General features: G+C 42.9%; 10 pseudogenes; all 10 read right to left on the bottom strand.

Annotated features, from left to right (window-relative positions):
* Window positions 1–1,317: 1,317 nt before the first annotated feature.
* LOC147997788 (5S ribosomal RNA) lies at window positions 1,318–1,435 on the bottom strand (annotated as a pseudogene).
* A 2,366-nt stretch (window positions 1,436–3,801) lies between these two features.
* Window positions 3,802–3,919, bottom strand: LOC147997787 (5S ribosomal RNA; annotated as a pseudogene).
* Window positions 3,920–6,286: 2,367 nt separating this feature from the next.
* On the bottom strand, window positions 6,287–6,404 carry LOC147997786 (5S ribosomal RNA; annotated as a pseudogene).
* Window positions 6,405–8,753: 2,349 nt separating this feature from the next.
* On the bottom strand, window positions 8,754–8,871 carry LOC147997785 (5S ribosomal RNA; annotated as a pseudogene).
* A 2,380-nt stretch (window positions 8,872–11,251) lies between these two features.
* LOC147997784 (5S ribosomal RNA) lies at window positions 11,252–11,369 on the bottom strand (annotated as a pseudogene).
* A 2,733-nt stretch (window positions 11,370–14,102) lies between these two features.
* On the bottom strand, window positions 14,103–14,220 carry LOC147997783 (5S ribosomal RNA; annotated as a pseudogene).
* Window positions 14,221–16,573: 2,353 nt separating this feature from the next.
* Window positions 16,574–16,691, bottom strand: LOC147997782 (5S ribosomal RNA; annotated as a pseudogene).
* Window positions 16,692–19,094: 2,403 nt separating this feature from the next.
* On the bottom strand, window positions 19,095–19,212 carry LOC147997781 (5S ribosomal RNA; annotated as a pseudogene).
* A 1,210-nt stretch (window positions 19,213–20,422) lies between these two features.
* Window positions 20,423–20,822, bottom strand: LOC147997780 (chromobox protein homolog 3 pseudogene; annotated as a pseudogene).
* Window positions 20,823–21,558: 736 nt separating this feature from the next.
* Window positions 21,559–21,676, bottom strand: LOC147997779 (5S ribosomal RNA; annotated as a pseudogene).
* Between the last annotated feature and the right edge of the window lie 1,724 nt (window positions 21,677–23,400).

The raw sequence follows: 23,400 nt of genomic DNA, 5'->3' as shown, positions 1-23,400 counted from the left end.
ACGTGATTTTCATCAGGATGCTCTTTGATCCACACTAGTAATTCAAAACCCAAGATCCAGATCATTCATATATATATATATATATATATATATATATATGTATATTTTATATACATATATATATATACTATTGTGTATTTATATATGCAAACAATTATTGTACTTCATTTCGGTACAAGAATGCCAAATCAGCCACTCCTCATAGAAGGCGATGACAATCTGAGGCCACTTCATATTCGCCTCCTTTGCTTGTCAGCAGCATCTCTCTTCTTCGATTTGCTCTCATCGGATTCACTATCAGATAAAGATTTCCTTTTTGGACAATCGTTTTCTTTACCAGCTTTTCGAGAATGAAGAAGTGCTTCAATTAATTCTGGACAATCTAAATTTTCTCCTGGTACCCAAGTATTATCGGCATCTGTAAACCCCTTCCACTTCACGAAATAGTTCACTACACAATGGTTCAGTACTTTTTCTACCACAAATTCTTCAGGCTCAGCATCTTCAACTCTTTTACTCTTTCCATTCTGTTTTTTTTTTTCCCAATTTTTGCAATGTAGTTTTATTGGAGGCCATTTTTAAAATTTAATCGGAGACTTGAAGCGCGCTCAGATGCTCAGGGCCGCGGATTCTGCAGAGTCTCCCGCCTATGTGCTTCAGCTCAGGCACATCCTAGAGGAGGGGTTCCTCTGACATTTTTAAAGTCTATTTTTAGGGTTGGGGATTTAACTCAGTCGTAGGGCACATGCCTAGCAAGCACAAGGCCCTGGGTTCGATCCTTAGCTCTGGGGAAGGAAAAAAAAAGGCAAAATAAAAGTTGTAAAGTCGGGCTGGAAGGATGGCTTAGTGGTTAAGAGCACTGACTGCTCTTCCAGAGGTTCTGAGTTCAAATCCCAGCAACGACATGGTGTCTCACAGCCATATGTAGTGAGATCTGATGCCCTCTTCTGGTGTGTCTGAAGACAGCTACAGTGTACTTATATATAAGAAATACATCTTTTTTAAAAAAGTTGTAAAGTCTATTTCTGTTTGTTGGTGTGGTTTGGTTTGGTTTGGGATGGGTTTTTTAAGGTTGCTTTGTTGTTTTGGTTTCTGTTGGTTTGTTACGCACATGGTCTCACTGTGTATCCCTGCTGTCCTGAAATCTCCTGAGCTCCTGAGCTCCTGAGCTCCTGAGCTCCTGAGCTCCTGAGCTCCTGAGCTCCTGAGCTCCTGAGCTCCTGAGCTCCTGAGCTCCTGAGCTCCTGAGCTCCTGAGCTCCTGATTTTGATTGCCTGGCAAGAGCTCTACCACTGAGTTAAATCCCCAACCCCCAAAAGCCTACAGCACCCGGTATCCCAGGTGGTCTCCCATCCACGTACTAAGCATGCCCGACCCTGCTTAGCTTCCGAGATCAGACGAGATCGGGCGCTTTCCGGGTGGTATGGCTGTAGGCTCTTCTGACATTTTTTTAAGGAATATAAAACTATTCATTGACACAGCCAGAATACGGCAGATACATAGGTGAATGCGAGCAACAAACCAGTGAACTGAGCGCAGGACCCCAGTTGAAGAAATCAGAGAAAGGACTAAAAGAGCTTGAAGGGACTTGAGACCCCATATGAACAACAACACCAACCAACCAGAGCTTCCAGGGACTAAACCACAGCAGGACTTAATGGCCAACATCAGCTCTAACCATGATTCTACTTCCACATCAAACAGATTCCATGAATCATAACCTTTTAGTACAGATTTTAACTTCCTACAAAGGAATGTTTCAACCAGAGGAACCTTTACACAGAACAGCTGACTCGGACCTGCCTCTGTAGATCAGCTGGCCTCTTAAATCACAGCTCCACCTGCCTCTAGAGTTCTGGCATTAAAGGTGCACACCACCACACTAGGCCAAGTCTTGTTGTTAAATCAAGCTACTACTTCGTTTAATTCCGTTTTCTGAAGGTGGAGTTGGTATGAAAATAAACTACTGTATTTATTTGATAATACATCAATTCTGATGGGCTTGCTTTTAAACTATCCAATACATTACAGACTCTGCTTAATCCGAAAGGTTATGGTATCAGGAAAATGGTCAGGCTGATGGCCTCTCATCAACCTGTGTTTTCACGTTCAGCTCTTTTGAGTATTAAAAGCAAGCTAAAACAGACAGGTTATGTAAGTGTTTTATGCATACACTGCATACAAACAAACGCGCGCGCACACACACACACACACACACACACACACACACACACACACAAACCAGAATGGTCCTTCTGTGTCCCAGTTAAAAATAAGTTCTGACTTGAGTCATGACTGTAAAATCTCCCCAGTGTTTAAGAAAAGCTGTTCTTCAAGCCGAGGAAATACAACATGGTGTCAAGTACTCTACTGTTACAGGAAGCAACTACAGAGAGCTCTCACTCGCTCAAAGGAGTCAGTGCCTTTTGACGCAGAACGAAAACCAAAAATCTCCCAACTACTGCCAATGCTTTCAAAACTAGCATATCAGACTTGATTTTCATCAGGATGCTCTTTGATCCACACTAGTAATTCAAAACCCAAGATCCAGATCATTCATATATATATATATATATATATATATATATTTTATATACATATATATATAATATTGTGTATTTATATATGCAAACAATTATTGTACTTCATTTCGGTACAAGAATGCCAAATCAGCCACTCCTCATAGAAGGCGATGACAATCTGAGGCCACTTCATATTCGCCTCCTTTGCTTGTCAGCAGCATCTCTCTTCTTCGATTTGCTCTCATCGGATTCACTATCAGATAAAGATTTCCTTTTTGGACAATCGTTTTCTTTACCAGCTTTTCGAGAATGAAGAAGTGCTTCAATTAATTCTGGACAATCTAAATTTTCTCCTGGTACCCAAGTATTATCGGCATCTGTAAACCCCTTCCACTTCACGAAATAGTTCACTACACAATGGTTCAGTACTTTTTCTACCACAAATTCTTCAGGCTCAGCATCTTCAACTCTTTTACTCTTTCCATTCTGTTTTTTTTTTTCCCAATTTTTGCAATGTAGTTTTATTGGAGGCCATTTTTAAAATTTAATCGGAGACTTGAAGCGCGCTCAGATGCTCAGGGCCGCGGATTCTGCAGAGTCTCCCGCCTATGTGATTCAGCTCAGGCACATCCTAGAGGAGGGGTTCCTCTGACATTTTTAAAGTCTATTTTTAGGGTTGGGGATTTAACTCAGTCGTAGGGCACATGCCTAGCAAGCACAAGGCCCTGGGTTCGATCCTTAGCTCTGGGGAAGGAAAAAAAAAGGCAAAATAAAAGTTGTAAAGTCGGGCTGGAAGGATGGCTTAGTGGTTAAGAGCACTGACTGCTCTTCCAGAGGTTCTGAGTTCAAATCCCAGCAACGACATGGTGTCTCACAGCCATCTGTAGTGAGATCTGATGCCCTCTTCTGGTGTGTCTGAAGACAGCTACAGTGTACTTATATATAAGAAATACATCTTTTTTAAAAAAGTTGTAAAGTCTATTTCTGTTTGTTGGTGTGGTTTGGTTTGTTTTGGGATGGGTTTTTTAAGGTTGCTTTGTTGTTTTGGTTTCTGTTGGTTTGTTACGCACATGGTCTCACTGTGTATCCCTGCTGTCCTGAAATCTCCTCCTGAGCTCCTGAGCTCCTGAGCTCCTGAGCTCCTGAGCTCCTGAGCTCCTGAGCTCCTGAGCTCCTGAGCTCCTGAGCTCCTGAGCTCCTGAGCTCCTGAGCTCCTGAGCTCCTGATTTTGATTGCCTGGCAAGAGCTCTACCACTGAGTTAAATCCCCAACCCCCAAAAGCCTACAGCACCCGGTATCCCAGGTCGTCTCCCATCCACGTACTAAGCATGCCCGACCCTGCTTAGCTTCCGAGATCAGACGAGATCGGGCGCGTTCCGGGTGGTATGGCTGTAGGCTCTTCTGACATTTTTTTAAGGAATATAAAACTATTCATTGACACAGCCAGAATACGGCAGATACATAGGTGAATGCGAGCAACAAACCAGTGAACTGAGCGCAGGACCCCAGTTGAAGAAATCAGAGAAAGGACTAAAAGAGCTTGAAGGGACTTGAGACCCCATATGAACAACAACACCAACCAACCAGAGCTTCCAGGGACTAAACCACAGCAGGACTTAATGGCCAACATCAGCTCTAACCATGATTCTACTTCCACATCAAACAGATTCCATGAATCATAACCTTTTAGTACAGATTTTAACTTCCTACAAAGGAATGTTTCAACCAGAGGAACCTTTACACAGAACAGCTGACTCGGACCTGCCTCTGTAGATCAGCTGGCCTCTTAAATCACAGCTCCACCTGCCTCTAGAGTTCTGGCATTAAAGGTGCACACCACCACACTAGGCCAAGTCTTGTTGTTAAATCAAGCTACTACTTCGTTTAATTCCGTTTTCTGAAGGTGGAGTTGGTATGAAAATAAACTACTGTATTTATTTGATAATACATCAATTCTGATGGGCTTGCTTTTAAACTATCCAATACATTACAGACTCTGCTTAATCCGAAAGGTTATGGTATCAGGAAAATGGTCAGGCTGATGGCCTCTCATCAACCTGTGTTTTCACGTTCAGCTCTTTTGAGTATTAAAAGCAAGCTAAAACAGACAGGTTATGTAAGTGTTTTATGCATACACTGCATACAAACAAACGCGCGCGCACACACACACACACACACACACACACACACACACACACAAACCAGAATGGTCCTTCTGTGTCCCAGTTAAAAATAAGTTCTGACTTGAGTCATGACTGTAAAATCTCCCCAGTGTTTAAGAAAAGCTGTTCTTCAAGCCGAGGAAATACAACATGGTGTCAAGTACTCTACTGTTACAGGAAGCAACTACAGAGAGCTCTCACTCGCTCAAAGGAGTCAGTGCCTTTTGACGCAGAACGAAAACCAAAAATCTCCCAACTACTGCCAATGCTTTCAAAACTAGCATATCAGACTTGATTTTCATCAGGATGCTCTTTGATCCACACTAGTAATTCAAAACCCAAGATCCAGATCATTCATATATATATATATATTTTTATATACATATATATATAATATTGTGTATTTATATATGCAAACAATTATTGTACTTCATTTCGGTACAAGAATGCCAAATCAGCCACTCCTCATAGAAGGCGATGACAATCTGAGGCCACTTCATATTCGCCTCCTTTGCTTGTCAGCAGCATCTCTCTTCTTCGATTTGCTCTCATCGGATTCACTATCAGATAAAGATTTCCTTTTTGGACAATCGTTTTCTTTACCAGCTTTTCGAGAATGAAGAAGTGCTTCAATTAATTCTGAACAATCTAAATTTTCTCCTGGTACCCAAGTATTATCGGCATCTGTAAACCCCTTCCACTTCACGAAATAGTTCACTACACAATGGTTCAGTACTTTTTCTACCACAAATTCTTCAGGCTCAGCATCTTCAACTCTTTTACTCTTTCCATTCTGTTTTTTTTTTTTTCCCAATTTTTGCAATGTAGTTTTATTGGAGGCCATTTTTAAAATTTAATCGGAGACTTGAAGCGCGCTCAGATGCTCAGGGCCGCGGATTCTGCAGAGTCTCCCGCCTATGTGATTCAGCTCAGGCACATCCTAGAGGAGGGGTTCCTCTGACATTTTTAAAGTCTATTTTTAGGGTTGGGGATTTAACTCAGTCGTAGGGCACATGCCTAGCAAGCACAAGGCCCTGGGTTCGATCCTTAGCTCTGGGAAAGGAAAAAAAAAGGCAAAATAAAAGTTGTGTAGTCGGGCTGGAAGGATGGCTTAGTGGTTAAGAGCACTGACTGCTCTTCCAGAGGTTCTGAGTTCAAATCCCAGCAACGACATGGTGTCTCACAGCCATCTGTAGTGAGATCTGATGCCCTCTTCTGGTGTGTCTGAAGACAGCTACAGTGTACTTATATATAAGAAATACATCTTTTTTAAAAAAGTTGTAAAGTCTATTTCTGTTTGTTGGTGTGGTTTGGTTTGGTTTGGGATGGGTTTTTTAAGGTTGCTTTGTTGTTTTGGTTTCTGTTGGTTTGTTACGCACATGGTCTCACTGTGTATCCCTGCTGTCCTGAAATCTCCTGAGCTCCTGAGCTCCTGAGCTCCTGAGCTCCTGAGCTCCTGAGCTCCTGAGCTCCTGAGCTCCCTGAGCTCCTGAGCTCCTGAGCTCCTGAGCTCCTGAGCTCCTGAGCTCCTGAGCTCCTGAGCTCCTGATTTTGATTGCCTGGCAAGAGCTCTACCACTGAGTTAAATCCCCAACCCCCAAAAGCCTACAGCACCCGGTATCCCAGGTGGTCTCCCATCCACGTACTAAGCATGCCCGACCCTGCTTAGCTTCCGAGATCAGACGAGATCGGGCGCGTTCCGGGTGGTATGGCTGTAGGCTCTTCTGACATTTTTTTAAGGAATATAAAACTATTCATTGACACAGCCAGAATACGGCAGATACATAGGTGAATGCGAGCAACAAACCAGTGAACTGAGCGCAGGACCCCAGTTGAAGAAATCAGAGAAAGGACTAAAAGAGCTTGAAGGGACTTGAGACCCCATATGAACAACAACACCAACCAACCAGAGCTTCCAGGGACTAAACCACAGCAGGACTTAATGGCCAACATCAGCTCTAACCATGATTCTACTTCCACATCAAACAGATTCCATGAATCATAACCTTTTAGTACAGATTTTAACTTCCTACAAAGGAATGTTTCAACCAGAGGAACCTTTACACAGAACAGCTGACTCGGACCTGCCTCTGTAGATCAGCTGGCCTCTTAAATCACAGCTCCACCTGCCTCTAGAGTTCTGGCATTAAAGGTGCACACCACCACACTAGGCCAAGTCTTGTTGTTAAATCAAGCTACTACTTCGTTTAATTCCGTTTTCTGAAGGTGGAGTTGGTATGAAAATAAACTACTGTATTTATTTGATAATACATCAATTCTGATGGGCTTGCTTTTAAACTATCCAATACATTACAGACTCTGCTTAATCCGAAAGGTTATGGTATCAGGAAAATGGTCAGGCTGATGGCCTCTCATCAACCTGTGTTTTCACGTTCAGCTCTTTTGAGTATTAAAAGCAAGCTAAAACAGACAGGTTATGTAAGTGTTTTATGCATACACTGCATACAAACAAACGCGCGCGCACACACACACACACACACACACACACACACACACACACACAAACCAGAATGGTCCTTCTGTGTCCCAGTTAAAAATAAGTTCTGACTTGAGTCATGACTGTAAAATCTCCCCAGTGTTTAAGAAAAGCTGTTCTTCAAGCCGAGGAAATACAACATGGTGTCAAGTACTCTACTGTTACAGGAAGCAACTACAGAGAGCTCTCACTCGCTCAAAGGAGTCAGTGCCTTTTGACGCAGAACGAAAACCAAAAATCTCCCAACTACTGCCAATGCTTTCAAAACTAGCATATCAGACTTGATTTTCATCAGGATGCTCTTTGATCCACACTAGTAATTCAAAACCCAAGATCCAGATCATTCATATATATATATATATATATATATATATATTTTATATACATATATATATAATATTGTGTATTTATATATGCAAACAATTATTGTACTTCATTTCGGTACAAGAATGCCAAATCAGCCACTCCTCATAGAAGGCGATGACAATCTGAGGCCACTTCATATTCGCCTCCTTTGCTTGTCAGCAGCATCTCTCTTCTTCGATTTGCTCTCATCGGATTCACTATCAGATAAAGATTTCCTTTTTGGACAATCGTTTTCTTTACCAGCTTTTCGAGAATGAAGAAGTGCTTCAATTAATTCTGGACAATCTAAATTTTCTCCTGGTACCCAAGTATTATCGGCATCTGTAAACCCCTTCCACTTCACGAAATAGTTCACTACACAATGGTTCAGTACTTTTTCTACCACAAATTCTTCAGGCTCAGCATCTTCAACTCTTTTACTCTTTCCATTCTGTTTTTTTTTTTCCCAATTTTTGCAATGTAGTTTTATTGGAGGCCATTTTTAAAATTTAATCGGAGACTTGAAGCGCGCTCAGATGCTCAGGGCCGCGGATTCTGCAGAGTCTCCCGCCTATGTGATTCAGCTCAGGCACATCCTAGAGGAGGGGTTCCTCTGACATTTTTAAAGTCTATTTTTAGGGTTGGGGATTTAACTCAGTCGTAGGGCACATGCCTAGCAAGCACAAGGCCCTGGGTTCGATCCTTAGCTCTGGGGAAGGAAAAAAAAAGGCAAAATAAAAGTTGTAAAGTCGGGCTGGAAGGATGGCTTAGTGGTTAAGAGCACTGACTGCTCTTCCAGAGGTTCTGAGTTCAAATCCCAGCAACGACATGGTGTCTCACAGCCATCTGTAGTGAGATCTGATGCCCTCTTCTGGTGTGTCTGAAGACAGCTACAGTGTACTTATATATAAGAAATACATCTTTTTTAAAAAAGTTGTAAAGTCTATTTCTGTTTGTTGGTGTGGTTTGGTTTGTTTTGGGATGGGTTTTTTAAGGTTGCTTTGTTGTTTTGGTTTCTGTTGGTTTGTTACGCACATGGTCTCACTGTGTATCCCTGCTGTCCTGAAATCCTCCTCCTGAGCTCCTGAGCTCCCTGAGCTCCTGAGCTCCTGAGCTCCTGAGCTCCTGAGCTCCTGAGCTGAGCTCCTGAGCTCCTGAGCTCCTGAGCTCCTGATTTTGATTGCCTGGCAAGAGCTCTACCACTGAGTTAAATCCCCAACCCCCAAAAGCCTACAGCACCCGGTATCCCAGGTCGTCTCCCATCCACGTACTAAGCATGCCCGACCCTGCTTAGCTTCCGAGATCAGACGAGATCGGGCGCGTTCCGGGTGGTATGGCTGTAGGCTCTTCTGACATTTTTTTAAGGAATATAAAACTATTCATTGACACAGCCAGAATACGGCAGATACATAGGTGAATGCGAGCAACAAACCAGTGAACTGAGCGCAGGACCCCAGTTGAAGAAATCAGAGAAAGGACTAAAAGAGCTTGAAGGGACTTGAGACCCCATATGAACAACAACACCAACCAACCAGAGCTTCCAGGGACTAAACCACAGCAGGACTTAATGGCCAACATCAGCTCTAACCATGATTCTACTTCCACATCAAACAGATTCCATTAATCATAACCTTTTAGTACAGATTTTAACTTCCTACAAAGGAATGTTTCAACCAGAGGAACCTTTACACAGAACAGCTGACTCGGACCTGCCTCTGTAGATCAGCTGGCCTCTTAAATCACAGCTCCACCTGCCTCTAGAGTTCTGGCATTAAAGGTGCACACCACCACACTAGGCCAAGTCTTGTTGTTAAATCAAGCTACTACTTCGTTTAATTCCGTTTTCTGAAGGTGGAGTTGGTATGAAAATAAACTACTGTATTTATTTGATAATACATCAATTCTGATGGGCTTGCTTTTAAACTATCCAATACATTACAGACTCTGCTTAATCCGAAAGGTTATGGTATCAGGAAAATGGTCAGGCTGATGGCCTCTCATCAACCTGTGTTTTCACGTTCAGCTCTTTTGAGTATTAAAAGCAAGCTAAAACAGACAGGTTATGTAAGTGTTTTATGCATACACTGCATACAAACAAACGCGCGCGCACACACACACACACACACACACACACACACACACACACACACAAACCAGAATGGTCCTTCTGTGTCCCAGTTAAAAATAAGTTCTGACTTGAGTCATGACTGTAAAATCTCCCCAGTGTTTAAGAAAAGCTGTTCTTCAAGCCGAGGAAATACAACATGGTGTCAAGTACTCTACTGTTACAGGAAGCAACTACAGAGAGCTCTCACTCGCTCAAAGGAGTCAGTGCCTTTTGACGCAGAACGAAAACCAAAAATCTCCCAACTACTGCCAATGCTTTCAAAACTAGCATATCAGACTTGATTTTCATCAGGATGCTCTTTGATCCACACTAGTAATTCAAAACCCAAGATCCAGATCATTCATATATATATATATTTTTATATACATATATATATAATATTGTGTATTTATATATGCAAACAATTATTGTACTTCATTTCGGTACAAGAATGCCAAATCAGCCACTCCTCATAGAAGGCGATGACAATCTGAGGCCACTTCATATTCGCCTCCTTTGCTTGTCAGCAGCATCTCTCTTCTTCGATTTGCTCTCATCGGATTCACTATCAGATAAAGATTTCCTTTTTGGACAATCGTTTTCTTTACCAGCTTTTCGAGAATGAAGAAGTGCTTCAATTAATTCTGAACAATCTAAATTTTCTCCTGGTACCCAAGTATTATCGGCATCTGTAAACCCCTTCCACTTCACGAAATAGTTCACTACACAATGGTTCAGTACTTTTTCTACCACAAATTCTTCAGGCTCAGCATCTTCAACTCTTTTACTCTTTCCATTCTGTTTTTTTTTTCCCAATTTTTGCAATGTAGTTTTATTGGAGGCCATTTTTAAAATTTAATCGGAGACTTGAAGCGCGCTCAGATGCTCAGGGCCGCGGATTCTGCAGAGTCTCCCGCCTATGTGATTCAGCTCAGGCACATCCTAGAGGAGGGGTTCCTCTGACATTTTTAAAGTCTATTTTTAGGGTTGGGGATTTAACTCAGTCGTAGGGCACATGCCTAGCAAGCACAAGGCCCTGGGTTCGATCCTTAGCTCTGGGAAAGGAAAAAAAAAGGCAAAATAAAAGTTGTGAAGTCGGGCTGGAAGGATGGCTTAGTGGTTAAGAGCACTGACTTCTCTTCCAGAGGTTCTGAGTTCAAATCCCAGCAACGACATGGTGTCTCACAGCCATCTGTAGTGAGATCTGATGCCCTCTTCTGGTGTGTCTGAAGACAGCTACAGTGTACTTATATATAAGAAATACATCTTTTTTAAAAAAGTTGTAAAGTCTATTTCTGTTTGTTGGTGTGGTTTGGTTTGTTCTGGGATGGGTTTTTTAAGGTTGCTTTGTTGTTTTGGTTTCTGTTGGTTTGTTACGCACATGGTCTCACTGTGTATCCCTGCTGTCCTGAAATCTCCTCCTGAGCTCCTGAGCTCCTGAGCTCCTGAGCTCCTGAGCTCCTGAGCTCCTGAGCTCCTGAGCTCCTGAGCTCCTGAGCTCCTGAGCTCCTGAGCTCCTGAGCTCCTGAGCTCCTGAGCTCCTGAGCTGAGCTCCTGAGCTCCTGATTTTGATTGCCTGGCAAGAGCTCTACCACTGAGTAAATCCCCAACCCCCAAAAGCCTACAGCACCCGGTATCCCAGGTGGTCTCCCATCCACGTACTAAGCATGCCCGACCCTGCTTAGCTTCCGAGATCAGACGAGATCGGGCGCGTTCCGGGTGGTATGGCTGTAGGCTCTTCTGACATTTTTTTAAGGAATATAAAACTATTCATTGACACAGCCAGAATACGGCAGATACATAGGTGAATGCGAGCAACAAACCAGTGAACTGAGCGCAGGACCCCAGTTGAAGAAATCAGAGAAAGGACTAAAAGAGCTTGAAGGGACTTGAGACCCCATATGAACAACAACACCAACCAACCAGAGCTTCCAGGGACTAAACCACAGCAGGACTTAATGGCCAACATCAGCTCTAACCATGAGTCTACTTCCACATCAAACAGATTCCATGAATCATAACCTTTTAGTACAGATTTTAACTTCCTACAAAGGAATGTTTCAACCAGAGGAACCTTTACACAGAACAGCTGACTCGGACCTGCCTCTGTAGATCAGCTGGCCTCTTAAATCACAGCTCCACCTGCCTCTAGAGTTCTGGCATTAAAGGTGCACACCACCACACTAGGCCAAGTCTTGTTGTTAAATCAAGCTACTACTTCGTTTAATTCCGTTTTCTGAAGGTGGAGTTGGTATGAAAATAAACTACTGTATTTATTTGATAATACATGAATTCTGATGGGCTTGCTTTTAAACTATCCAATACATTACAGACTCTGCTTAATCCGAAAGGTTATGGTATCAGGAAAATGGTCAGGCTGATGGCCTCTCATCAACCTGTGTTTTCACGTTCAGCTCTTTTGAGTATTAAAAGCAAGCTAAAACAGACAGGTTATGTAAGTGTTTTATGCATACACTGCATACAAACAAACGCGCGCACACACACACACACACACACACACACACACACAAACCAGAATGGTCCTTCTGTGTCCCAGTTAAAAATAAGTTCTGACTTGAGTCATGACTGTAAAATCTCCCCAGTGTTTAAGAAAAGCTGTTCTTCAAGCCGAGGAAATACAACATGGTGTCAAGTACTCTACTGTTACAGGAAGCAACTACAGAGAGCTCTCACTCACTCAAAGGAGTCAGTGCCTTTTGACGCAGAACGAAAACCAAAAATCTCCCAACTACTGCCAATGCTTTCAAAACTAGCATATCAGACTTGATTTTCATCAGGATGCTCTTTGATCCACACTAGTAATTCAAAACCCAAGATCCAGATCATTCATATATATATATATATTTTTATATACATATATATAATATTGTGTATTTATATATGCAAACAATTATTGTACTTCATTTCGGTACAAGAATGCCAAATCAGCCACTCCTCATAGAAGGCGATGACAATCTGAGGCCACTTCATATTCGCCTCCTTTGCTTGTCAGCAGCATCTCTCTTCTTCGATTTGCTCTCATCGGATTCACTATCAGATAAAGATTTCCTTTTTGGACAATCGTTTTCTTTACCAGCTTTTCGAGAATGAAGAAGTGCTTCAATTAATTCTGAACAATCTAAATTTTCTCCTGGTACCCAAGTATTATCGGCATCTGTAAACCCCTTCCACTTCACGAAATAGTTCACTACACAATGGTTCAGTACTTTTTCTACCACAAATTCTTCAGGCTCAGCATCTTCAACTCTTTTACTCTTTCCATTCTGTTTTTTTTTTCCCAATTTTTGCAATGTAGTTTTATTGGAGGCCATTTTTAAAATTTAATCGGAGACTTGAAGCGCGCTCAGATGCTCAGGGCCGCGGATTCTGCAGAGTCTCCCGCCTATGTGATTCAGCTCAGGCACATCCTAGAGGAGGGGTTCCTCTGACATTTTTAAAGTCTATTTTTAGGGTTGGGGATTTAACTCAGTCGTAGGGCACATGCCTAGCAAGCACAAGGCCCTGGGTTCGATCCTTAGCTCTGGGGAAGGAAAAAAAAAGGCAAAATAAAAGTTGTGAAGTCGGGCTGGAAGGATGGCTTAGTGGTTAAGAGCACTGACTGCTCTTCCAGAGGTTCTGAGTTCAAATCCCAGCAACGACATGGTGTCTCACAGCCATCTGTAGTGAGATCTGATGCCCTCTTCTGGTGTGTCTGAAGACAGCTACAGTGTACTTATATATAAGAAATACATCTTTTTTAAAAAAGTTGTAAAGTCTATTTCTGTTTGTTGGTGTGGTTTGGTTTGTTTTGGGATGGGTTTTTTAAGGTTGCTTTGTTGTTTTGGTTTCTGTTGGATTGTTACGCACATGGTCTCACTGTGTATCCCTGCTGTCCTGAAATCTCCTCCTGAGCTCCTGAGCTCCTGAGCTCCTCCTGAGCTCCTGAGCTCCTCCTGAGCTCCTGAGCTCCTCCTGAGCTCCTGAGCTCCTCCTGAGCTCCTGAGCTCCTCCTGAGCTCCTGAGCTCCTCCTGAGCTCCTGAGCTCCTCCTGAGCTCCTGAGCTCCTCCTGAGCTCCTGAGCTCCTGAGCTCCTCCTGAGCTCCTGAGCTCCTGAGCTCCTGAGCTCCTGAGCTCCTGAGCTCCTCCTGAGCTCCTGAGCTCCTGAGCTCCTCCTGAGCTCCTGAGCTCCTCCTGAGCTCCTGAGCTCCTGAGCTCCTCCTGAGCTCCTGAGCTCCTCCTGAGCTCCTCCTGAGCTCCTGAGCTCCTCCTGAGCTCCTCCTGAGCTCCTCCTGAGCTCCTCCTGAGCTCCTCCTGAGCTCCTCCTGAGCTCCTCCTGAGCTCCTCCTGAGCTCCTCCTGAGCTCCTCCTGAGCTCCTCCTGAGCTCCTGAGCTCCTCCTGAGCTCCTGAGCTCCTGATTTTGATTGCCTGGCAAGAGCTCTACCACTGAGTTAAATCCCCAACCCCCAAAAGCCTACAGCACCCGGTATCCCAGGTGGTCTCCCATCCACGTACTAAGCATGCCCGACCCTGCTTAGCTTCCGAGATCAGACGAGATCGGGCGCGTTCCGGGTGGTATGGCTGTAGGCTCTTCTGACATTTTTTTAAGGAATATAAAACTATTCATTGACACAGCCAGAATACGGCAGATACATAGGTGAATGCGAGCAACAAACCAGTGAACTGAGCGCAGGACCCCAGTTGAAGAAATCAGAGAAAGGACTAAAAGAGCTTGAAGGGACTTGAGACCCCATATGAACAACAACACCAACCAACCAGAGCTTCCAGGGACTAAACCACAGCAGGACTTAATGGCCAACATCAGCTCTAACCATGATTCTACTTCCACATCAAACAGATTCCATGAATCATAACCTTTTAGTACAGATTTTAACTTCCTACAAAGGAATGTTTCAACCAGAGGAACCTTTACACAGAACAGCTGACTCGGACCTGCCTCTGTAGATCAGCTGGCCTCTTAAATCACAGCTCCACCTGCCTCTAGAGTTCTGGCATTAAAGGTGCACACCACCACACTAGGCCAAGTCTTGTTGTTAAATCAAGCTACTACTTCGTTTAATTCCGTTTTCTGAAGGTGGAGTTGGTATGAAAATAAACTACTGTATTTATTTGATAATACATCAATTCTGATGGGCTTGCTTTTAAACTATCCAATACATTACAGACTCTGCTTAATCCGAAAGGTTATGGTATCAGGAAAATGGTCAGGCTGATGGCCTCTCATCAACCTGTGTTTTCACGTTCAGCTCTTTTGAGTATTAAAAGCAAGCTAAAACAGACAGGTTATGTAAGTGTTTTATGCATACACTGCATACAAACAAACGCGCGCGCACACACACACACACACACACACACACACACACACACACACAAACCAGAATGGTCCTTCTGTGTCCCAGTTAAAAATAAGTTCTGACTTGAGTCATGACTGTAAAATCTCCCCAGTGTTTAAGAAAAGCTGTTCTTCAAGCCGAGGAAATACAACATGGTGTCAAGTACTCTACTGTTACAGGAAGCAACTACAGAGAGCTCTCACTCGCTCAAAGGAGTCAGTGCCTTTTGACGCAGAACGAAAACCAAAAATCTCCCAACTACTGCCAATGCTTTCAAAACTAGCATATCAGACTTGATTTTCATCAGGATGCTCTTTGATCCACACTAGTAATTCAAAACCCAAGATCCAGATCATATATATATATTTTTTATTTATATATATATATATTGTGTATTTATATATGCAAACAATTATTGTACTTCATTTCGGTACAAGAATGCCAAATCAGCCACTCCTCATAGAAGGCGATGACAATCTGAGGCCACTTCATATTCGCCTCCTTTGCTTGTCAGCAGCATCTCTCTTCTTCGATTTGCTCTCATCGGATTCACTATCAGATAAAGATTTCCTTTTTGGACAATCGTTTTCTTTACCAGCTTTTCGAGAATGAAGAAGTGCTTCAATTAATTCTGGACAATATAAATTTTCTCCTGGTACCCAAGTATTATCGGCATCTGTAAACCCCTTCCACTTCACGAAATAGTTCACTACACAATGGTTCAGTACTTTTTCTACCACAAATTCTTCAGGCTCAGCATCTTCAACTCTTTTACTCTTTCCATTCTGTTTTTTTTTCCCAATTTTTGCAATGTAGTTTTATTGGAGGCCATTTTTAAAATTTAATCGGAGACTTGAAGCGCGCTCAGATGCTCAGGGCCGCGGATTCTGCAGAGTCTCGCCTATGTGATTCAGCTCAGGCACATCCTAGAGGAGGGGTTCCTCTGACATTTTTAAAGTCTATTTTTAGGGTTGGGGATTTAACTCAGTCGTAGGGCACATGCCTGCAAGCACAAGGCCCTGGGTTCGATCCTTAGCTCTGGGGAAGGAAAAAAAAAGGCAAAATAAAAGTTGTAAAGTCGGGCTGGAAGGATGGCTTAGTGGTTAAGAGCACTGACTGCTCTTCCAGAGGTTCTGAGTTCAAATCCCAGCAACGACATGGTGTTTCTCAGCCATCTGTAGTGAGATCTGATGCCCTCTTCTGGTGTGTCTGAAGACAGCTACAGTGTACTTATATATAAGAAATACATCTTTTTAAAAAAGTTGTAAAGTCTATTTCTGTTTGTTGGTGTGGTTTGGTTTGGTTAGGGATGGGTTTTTTAAGGTTGCTTTGTTGTTTGGTTTCTGTTGGTTTGTTACGCACATGGTCTCACTGTGTATCCCTGCTGTCCTGAAATCTCCTGAGCTCCTGAGCTCCTGAGCTCCTGAGCTCCTGAGCTCCTGAGCTGAGCTCCTGAGCTCCTGAGCTCCTGAGCTCCTGAGCTCCTGAGCTCCTGAGCTCCTGAGCTCCTGAGCTCCTGAGCTCTGAGCTCCTGATTTTGATTGCCTGGCAAGAGCTCTACCACTGAGTTAAATCCCCAACCCCCAAAAGCCTACAGCACCCGGTATCCCAGGTGGTCTCCCATCCACGTACTAAGCATGCCCGACCCTGCTTAGCTTCCGAGATCAGACGAGATCGGGCGCGTTCCGGGTGGTATGGCTGTAGGCTCTTCTGACATTTTTTTAAGGAATATAAAACTATTCATTGACACAGCCAGAATACGGCAGATACATAGGTGAATGCGAGCAACAAACCAGTGAACTGAGCGCAGGACCCCAGTTGAAGAAATCAGAGAAAGGACTAAAAGAGCTTGAAGGACTTGAGACCCCATATGAACAACAACACCAACCAACCAGAGCTTCCAGGGACTAAACCACAGCAGGACTTAATGGCCAACATCAGCTCTAACCATGATTCTACTTCCACATCAAACAGATTCCATGAATCATAACCTTTTAGTACAGATTTTAACTTCCTACAAAGGAATGTTTCAACCAGAGGAACCTTTACACAGAACAGCTGACTCGGACCTGCCTCTGTAGATCAGCTGGCCTCTTAAATCACAGCTCCACCTGCCTCTAGAGTTCTGGCATTAAAGGTGCACACCACCACACTAGGCCAAGTCTTGTTGTTAAATCAAGCTACTACTTCGTTTAATTCCGTTTTCTGAAGGTGGAGTTGGTATGAAAATAAACTACTGTATTTATTTGATAATACATCAATTCTGATGGGCTTGCTTTTAAACTATCCAATACATTACAGACTCTGCTTAATCCGAAAGGTTATGGTATCAGGAAAATGGTCAGGCTGATGGCCTCTCATCAACCTGTGTTTTCACGTTCAGCTCTTTTGAGTATTAAAAGCAAGCTAAAACAGACAGGTTATGTAAGTGTTTTATGCATACACTGCATACAAACAAACGCACACACACACACACACACACACACACACACACACACACACAAACCAGAATGGTCCTTCTGTGTCCCAGTTAAAAATAAGTTCTGACTTGAGTCATGACTGTAAAATCTCCCCAGTGTTTAAGAAAAGCTGTTCTTCAAGCCGAGGAAATACAACATGGTGTCAAGTACTCTACTGTTACAGGAAGCAACTACAGAGAGCTCTCACTCGCTCAAAGGAGTCAGTGCCTTTTGACGCAGAACGAAAACCAAAAATCTCCCAACTACTGCCAATGCTTTCAAAACTAGCATATCAGACTTGATTTTCATCAGGATGCTCTTTGATCCACACTAGTAATTCAAAACCCAAGATCCAGATCATTCATATATATATATATATATTTTTATATACATATATATATAATATTGTGTATTTATATATGCAAACAATTATTGTACTTCATTTCGGTACAAGAATGCCAAATCAGCCACTCCTCATAGAAGGCGATGACAATCTGAGGCCACTTCATATTCGCCTCCTTTGCTTGTCAGCAGCATCTCTCTTCTTCGATTTGCTCTCATCGGATTCACTATCAGATAAAGATTTCCTTTTTGGACAATCGTTTTCTTTACCAGCTTTTCGAGAATGAAGAAGTGCTTCAATTAATTCTGGACAATCTAAATTTTCTCCTGGTACCCAAGTATTATCGGCATCTGTAAACCCCTTCCACTTCACGAAATAGTTCACTACACAATGGTTCAGTACTTTTTCTACCACAAATTCTTCAGGCTCAGCATCTTCAACTCTTTTACTCTTTCCATTCTGTTTTTTTTTTCCCAATTTTTGCAATGTAGTTTTATTGGAGGCCATTTTTAAAATTTAATCGGAGACTTGAAGCGCGCTCAGATGCTCAGGGCCGCGGATTCTGCAGAGTCTCCCGCCTATGTGATTCAGCTCAGGCACATCCTAGAGGAGGGGTTCCTCTGACATTTTTAAAGTCTATTTTTAGGGTTGGGGATTTAACTCAGTCGTAGGGCACATGCCTAGCAAGCACAAGGCCCTGGGTTCGATCCTTAGCTCTGGGAAAGGAAAAAAAAAGGCAAAATAAAAGTTGTGAAGTCGGGCTGGAAGGATGGCTTAGTGGTTAAGAGCACTGACTGCTCTTCCAGAGGTTCTGAGTTCAAATCCCAGCAACGACATGGTGTCTCACAGCCATCTGTAGTGAGATCTGATGCCCTCTTCTGGTGTGTCTGAAGACAGCTACAGTGTACTTATATATAAGAAATACATCTTTTTTAAAAAAGTTGTAAAGTCTATTTCTGTTTGTTGGTGTGGTTTGGTTTGTTCTGGGATGGGTTTTTTAAGGTTGCTTTGTTGTTTTGGTTTCTGTTGGTTTGTTACGCACATGGTCTCACTGTGTATCCCTGCTGTCCTGAAATCTCCTCCTGAGCTCCTGAGCTCCTGAGCTCCTGAGCTCCTGAGCTCCTGAGCTCCTGAGCTCCTGAGCTCCTGAGCTCCTGAGCTCCTGAGCTCCTGAGCTCCTGAGCTCCTGAGCTCCTGAGCTCCTGAGCTCCTGAGCTCCTGAGCTCCTGAGCTCCTGAGCTCCTGAGCTCCTGATTTTGATTGCCTGGCAAGAGCTCTACCACTGAGTTAAATCCCCAACCCCCAAAAGCCTACAGCACCCGGTATCCCAGGTGGTCTCCCATCCACGTACTAAGCATGCCCGACCCTGCTTAGCTTCCGAGATCAGACGAGATCGGGCGCGTTCCGGGTGGTATGGCTGTAGGCTCTTCTGACATTTTTTTAAGGAATATAAAACTATTCATTGACACAGCCAGAATACGGCAGATACATAGGTGAATGCGAGCAACAAACCAGTGAACTGAGCGCAGGACCCCAGTTGAAGAAATCAGAGAAAGGACTAAAAGAGCTTGAAGGGACTTGAGACCCCATATGAACAACAACACCAACCAACCAGAGCTTCCAGGGACTAAACCACAGCAGGACTTAATGGCCAACATCAGCTCTAACCATGATTCTACTTCCACATCAAACAGATTCCATGAATCATAACCTTTTAGTACAGATTTTAACTTCCTACAAAGGAATGTTTCAACCAGAGGAACCTTTACACAGAACAGCTGACTCGGACCTGCCTCTGTAGATCAGCTGGCCTCTTAAATCACAGCTCCACCTGCCTCTAGAGTTCTGGCATTAAAGGTGCACACCACCACACTAGGCCAAGTCTTGTTGTTAAATCAAGCTACTACTTCGTTTAATTCCGTTTTCTGAAGGTGGAGTTGGTATGAAAATAAACTACTGTATTTATTTGATAATACATCAATTCTGATGGGCTTGCTTTTAAACTATCCAATACATTACAGACTCTGCTTAATCCGAAAGGTTATGGTATCAGGAAAATGGTCAGGCTGATGGCCTCTCATCAACCTGTGTTTTCACGTTCAGCTCTTTTGAGTATTAAAAGCAAGCTAAAACAGACAGGTTATGTAAGTGTTTTATGCATACACTGCATACAAACAAACGCGCGCGCACACACACACACACACACACACACACACACACACACACACAAACCAGAATGGTCCTTCTGTGTCCCAGTTAAAAATAAGTTCTGACTTGAGTCATGACTGTAAAATCTCCCCAGTGTTTAAGAAAAGCTGTTCTTCAAGCCGAGGAAATACAACATGGTGTCAAGTACTCTACTGTTACAGGAAGCAACTACAGAGAGCTCTCACTCGCTCAAAGGAGTCAGTGCCTTTTGACGCAGAACGAAAACCAAAAATCTCCCAACTACTGCCAATGCTTTCAAAACTAGCATATCAGACTTGATTTTCATCAGGATGCTCTTTGATCCACACTAGTAATTCAAAACCCAAGATCCAGATCATTCATATATATATATATATATTTTATATACATATATATATAATATTGTGTATTTATATATGCAAACAATTATTGTACTTCATTTCGGTACAAGAATGCCAAATCAGCCACTCCTCATAGAAGGCGATGACAATCTGAGGCCACTTCATATTCGCCTCCTTTGCTTGTCAGCAGCATCTCTCTTCTTCGATTTGCTCTCATCGGATTCACTATCAGATAAAGATTTCCTTTTTGGACAATCGTTTTCTTTACCAGCTTTTCGAGAATGAAGAAGTGCTTCAATTAATTCTGGACAATCTAAATTTTCTCCTGGTACCCAAGTATTATCGGCATCTGTAAACCCCTTCCACTTCACGAAATAGTTCACTACACAATGGTTCAGTACTTTTTCTACCACAAATTCTTCAGGCTCAGCATCTTCAACTCTTTTACTCTTTCCATTCTGTTTTTTTTTTTCCCAATTTTTGCAATGTAGTTTTATTGGAGGCCATTTTTAAAATTTAATCGGAGACTTGAAGCGCGCTCAGATGCTCAGGGCCGCGGATTCTGCAGAGTCTCCCGCCTATGTGATTCAGCTCAGGCACATCCTAGAGGAGGGGTTCCTCTGACATTTTTAAAGTCTATTTTTAGGGTTGGGGATTTAACTCAGTCGTAGGGCACATGCCTAGCAAGCACAAGGCCCTGGGTTCGATCCTTAGCTCTGGGGAAGGAAAAAAAAAGGCAAAATAAAAGTTGTAAAGTCGGGCTGGAAGGATGGCTTAGTGGTTAAGAGCACTGACTGCTCTTCCAGAGGTTCTGAGTTCAAATCCCAGCAACGACATGGTGTCTCACAGCCATCTGTAGTGAGATCTGATGCCCTCTTCTGGTGTGTCTGAAGACAGCTACAGTGTACTTATATATAAGAAATACATCTTTTTTAAAAAAGTTGTAAAGTCTATTTCTGTTTGTTGGTGTGGTTTGGTTTGTTTTGGGATGGGTTTTTTAAGGTTGCTTTGTTGTTTTGGTTTCTGTTGGTTTGTTACGCACATGGTCTCACTGTGTATCCCTGCTGTCCTGAAATCTCCTCCTGAGCTCCTGAGCTCCTGAGCTCCTGAGCTCCTGAGCTCCTGAGCTCCTGAGCTCCTGAGCTCCTGAGCTCCTGAGCTCCTGAGCTCCTGAGCTCCTGAGCTCCTGATTTTGATTGCCTGGCAAGAGCTCTACCACTGAGTTAAATCCCCAACCCCCAAAAGCCTACAGCACCCGGTATCCCAGGTGGTCTCCCATCCACGTACTAAGCATGCCCGACCCTGCTTAGCTTCCGAGATCAGACGAGATCGGGCGCGTTCCGGGTGGTATGGCTGTAGGCTCTTCTGACATTTTTTTAAGGAATATAAAACTATTCATTGACACAGCCAGAATACGGCAGATACATAGGTGAATGCGAGCAACAAACCAGTGAACTGAGCGCAGGACCCCAGTTGAAGAAATCAGAGAAAGGACTAAAAGAGCTTGAAGGGACTTGAGACCCCATATGAACAACAACACCAACCAACCAGAGCTTCCAGGGACTAAACCACAGCAGGACTTAATGGCCAACATCAGCTCTAACCATGATTCTACTTCCACATCAAACAGATTCCATGAATCATAACCTTTTAGTACAGATTTTAACTTCCTACAAAGGAATGTTTCAACCAGAGGAACCTTTACACAGAACAGCTGACTCGGACCTGCCTCTGTAGATCAGCTGGCCTCTTAAATCACAGCTCCACCTGCCTCTAGAGTTCTGGCATTAAAGGTGCACACCACCACACTAGGCCAAGTCTTGTTGTTAAATCAAGCTACTACTTCGTTTAATTCCGTTTTCTGAAGGTGGAGTTGGTATGAAAATAAACTACTGTATTTATTTGATAATACATCAATTCTGATGGGCTTGCTTTTAAACTATCCAATACATTACAGACTCTGCTTAATCCGAAAGGTTATGGTATCAGGAAAATGGTCAGGCTGATGGCCTCTCATCAACCTGTGTTTTCACGTTCAGCTCTTTTGAGTATTAAAAGCAAGCTAAAACAGACAGGTTATGTAAGTGTTTTATGCATACACTGCATACAAACAAACGCGCGCGCACACACACACACACACACACACACACACACACACACACAAACCAGAATGGTCCTTCTGTGTCCCAGTTAAAAATAAGTTCTGACTTGAGTCATGACTGTAAAATCTCCCCAGTGTTTAAGAAAAGCTGTTCTTCAAGCCGAGGAAATACAACATGGTGTCAAGTACTCTACTGTTACAGGAAGCAACTACAGAGAGCTCTCACTCGCTCAAAGGAGTCAGTGCCTTTTGACGCAGAACGAAAACCAAAAATCTCCCAACTACTGCCAATGCTTTCAAAACTAGCATATCAGACTTGATTTTCATCAGGATGCTCTTTGATCCACACTAGTAATTCAAAACCCAAGATCCAGATCATTCATATATATATATATTTTTATATACATATATATATAATATTGTGTATTTATATATGCAAACAATTATTGTACTTCATTTCGGTACAAGAATGCCAAATCAGCCACTCCTCATAGAAGGCGATGACAATCTGAGGCCACTTCATATTCGCCTCCTTTGCTTGTCAGCAGCATCTCTCTTCTTCGATTTGCTCTCATCGGATTCACTATCAGATAAAGATTTCCTTTTTGGACAATCGTTTTCTTTACCAGCTTTTCGAGAATGAAGAAGTGCTTCAATTAATTCTGGACAATCTAAATTTTCTCCTGGTACCCAAGTATTATCGGCATCTGTAAACCCCTTCCACTTCACGAAATAGTTCACTACACAATGGTTCAGTACTTTTTCTACCACAAATTCTTCAGGCTCAGCATCTTCAACTCTTTTACTCTTTCCATTCTGTTTTTTTTTTCCCAATTTTTGCAATGTAGTTTTATTGGAGGCCATTTTTAAAATTTAATCGGAGACTTGAAGCGCGCTCAGATGCTCAGGGCCGCGGATTCTGCAGAGTCTCCCGCCTATGTGATTCAGCTCAGGCACATCCTAGAGGAGGGGTTCCTCTGACAT

Source organism: Rattus norvegicus, unplaced genomic scaffold (assembly GCF_021556685.1).
Source record: "Rattus norvegicus strain SHRSP/BbbUtx unplaced genomic scaffold, alternate assembly SHRSP_T2T unassigned-0000063, whole genome shotgun sequence".
In the NCBI taxonomy this organism is placed as follows: Eukaryota; Metazoa; Chordata; class Mammalia; order Rodentia; family Muridae; genus Rattus; species Rattus norvegicus.
This window is presented reverse-complemented; position numbering and strand designations above follow the sequence as displayed.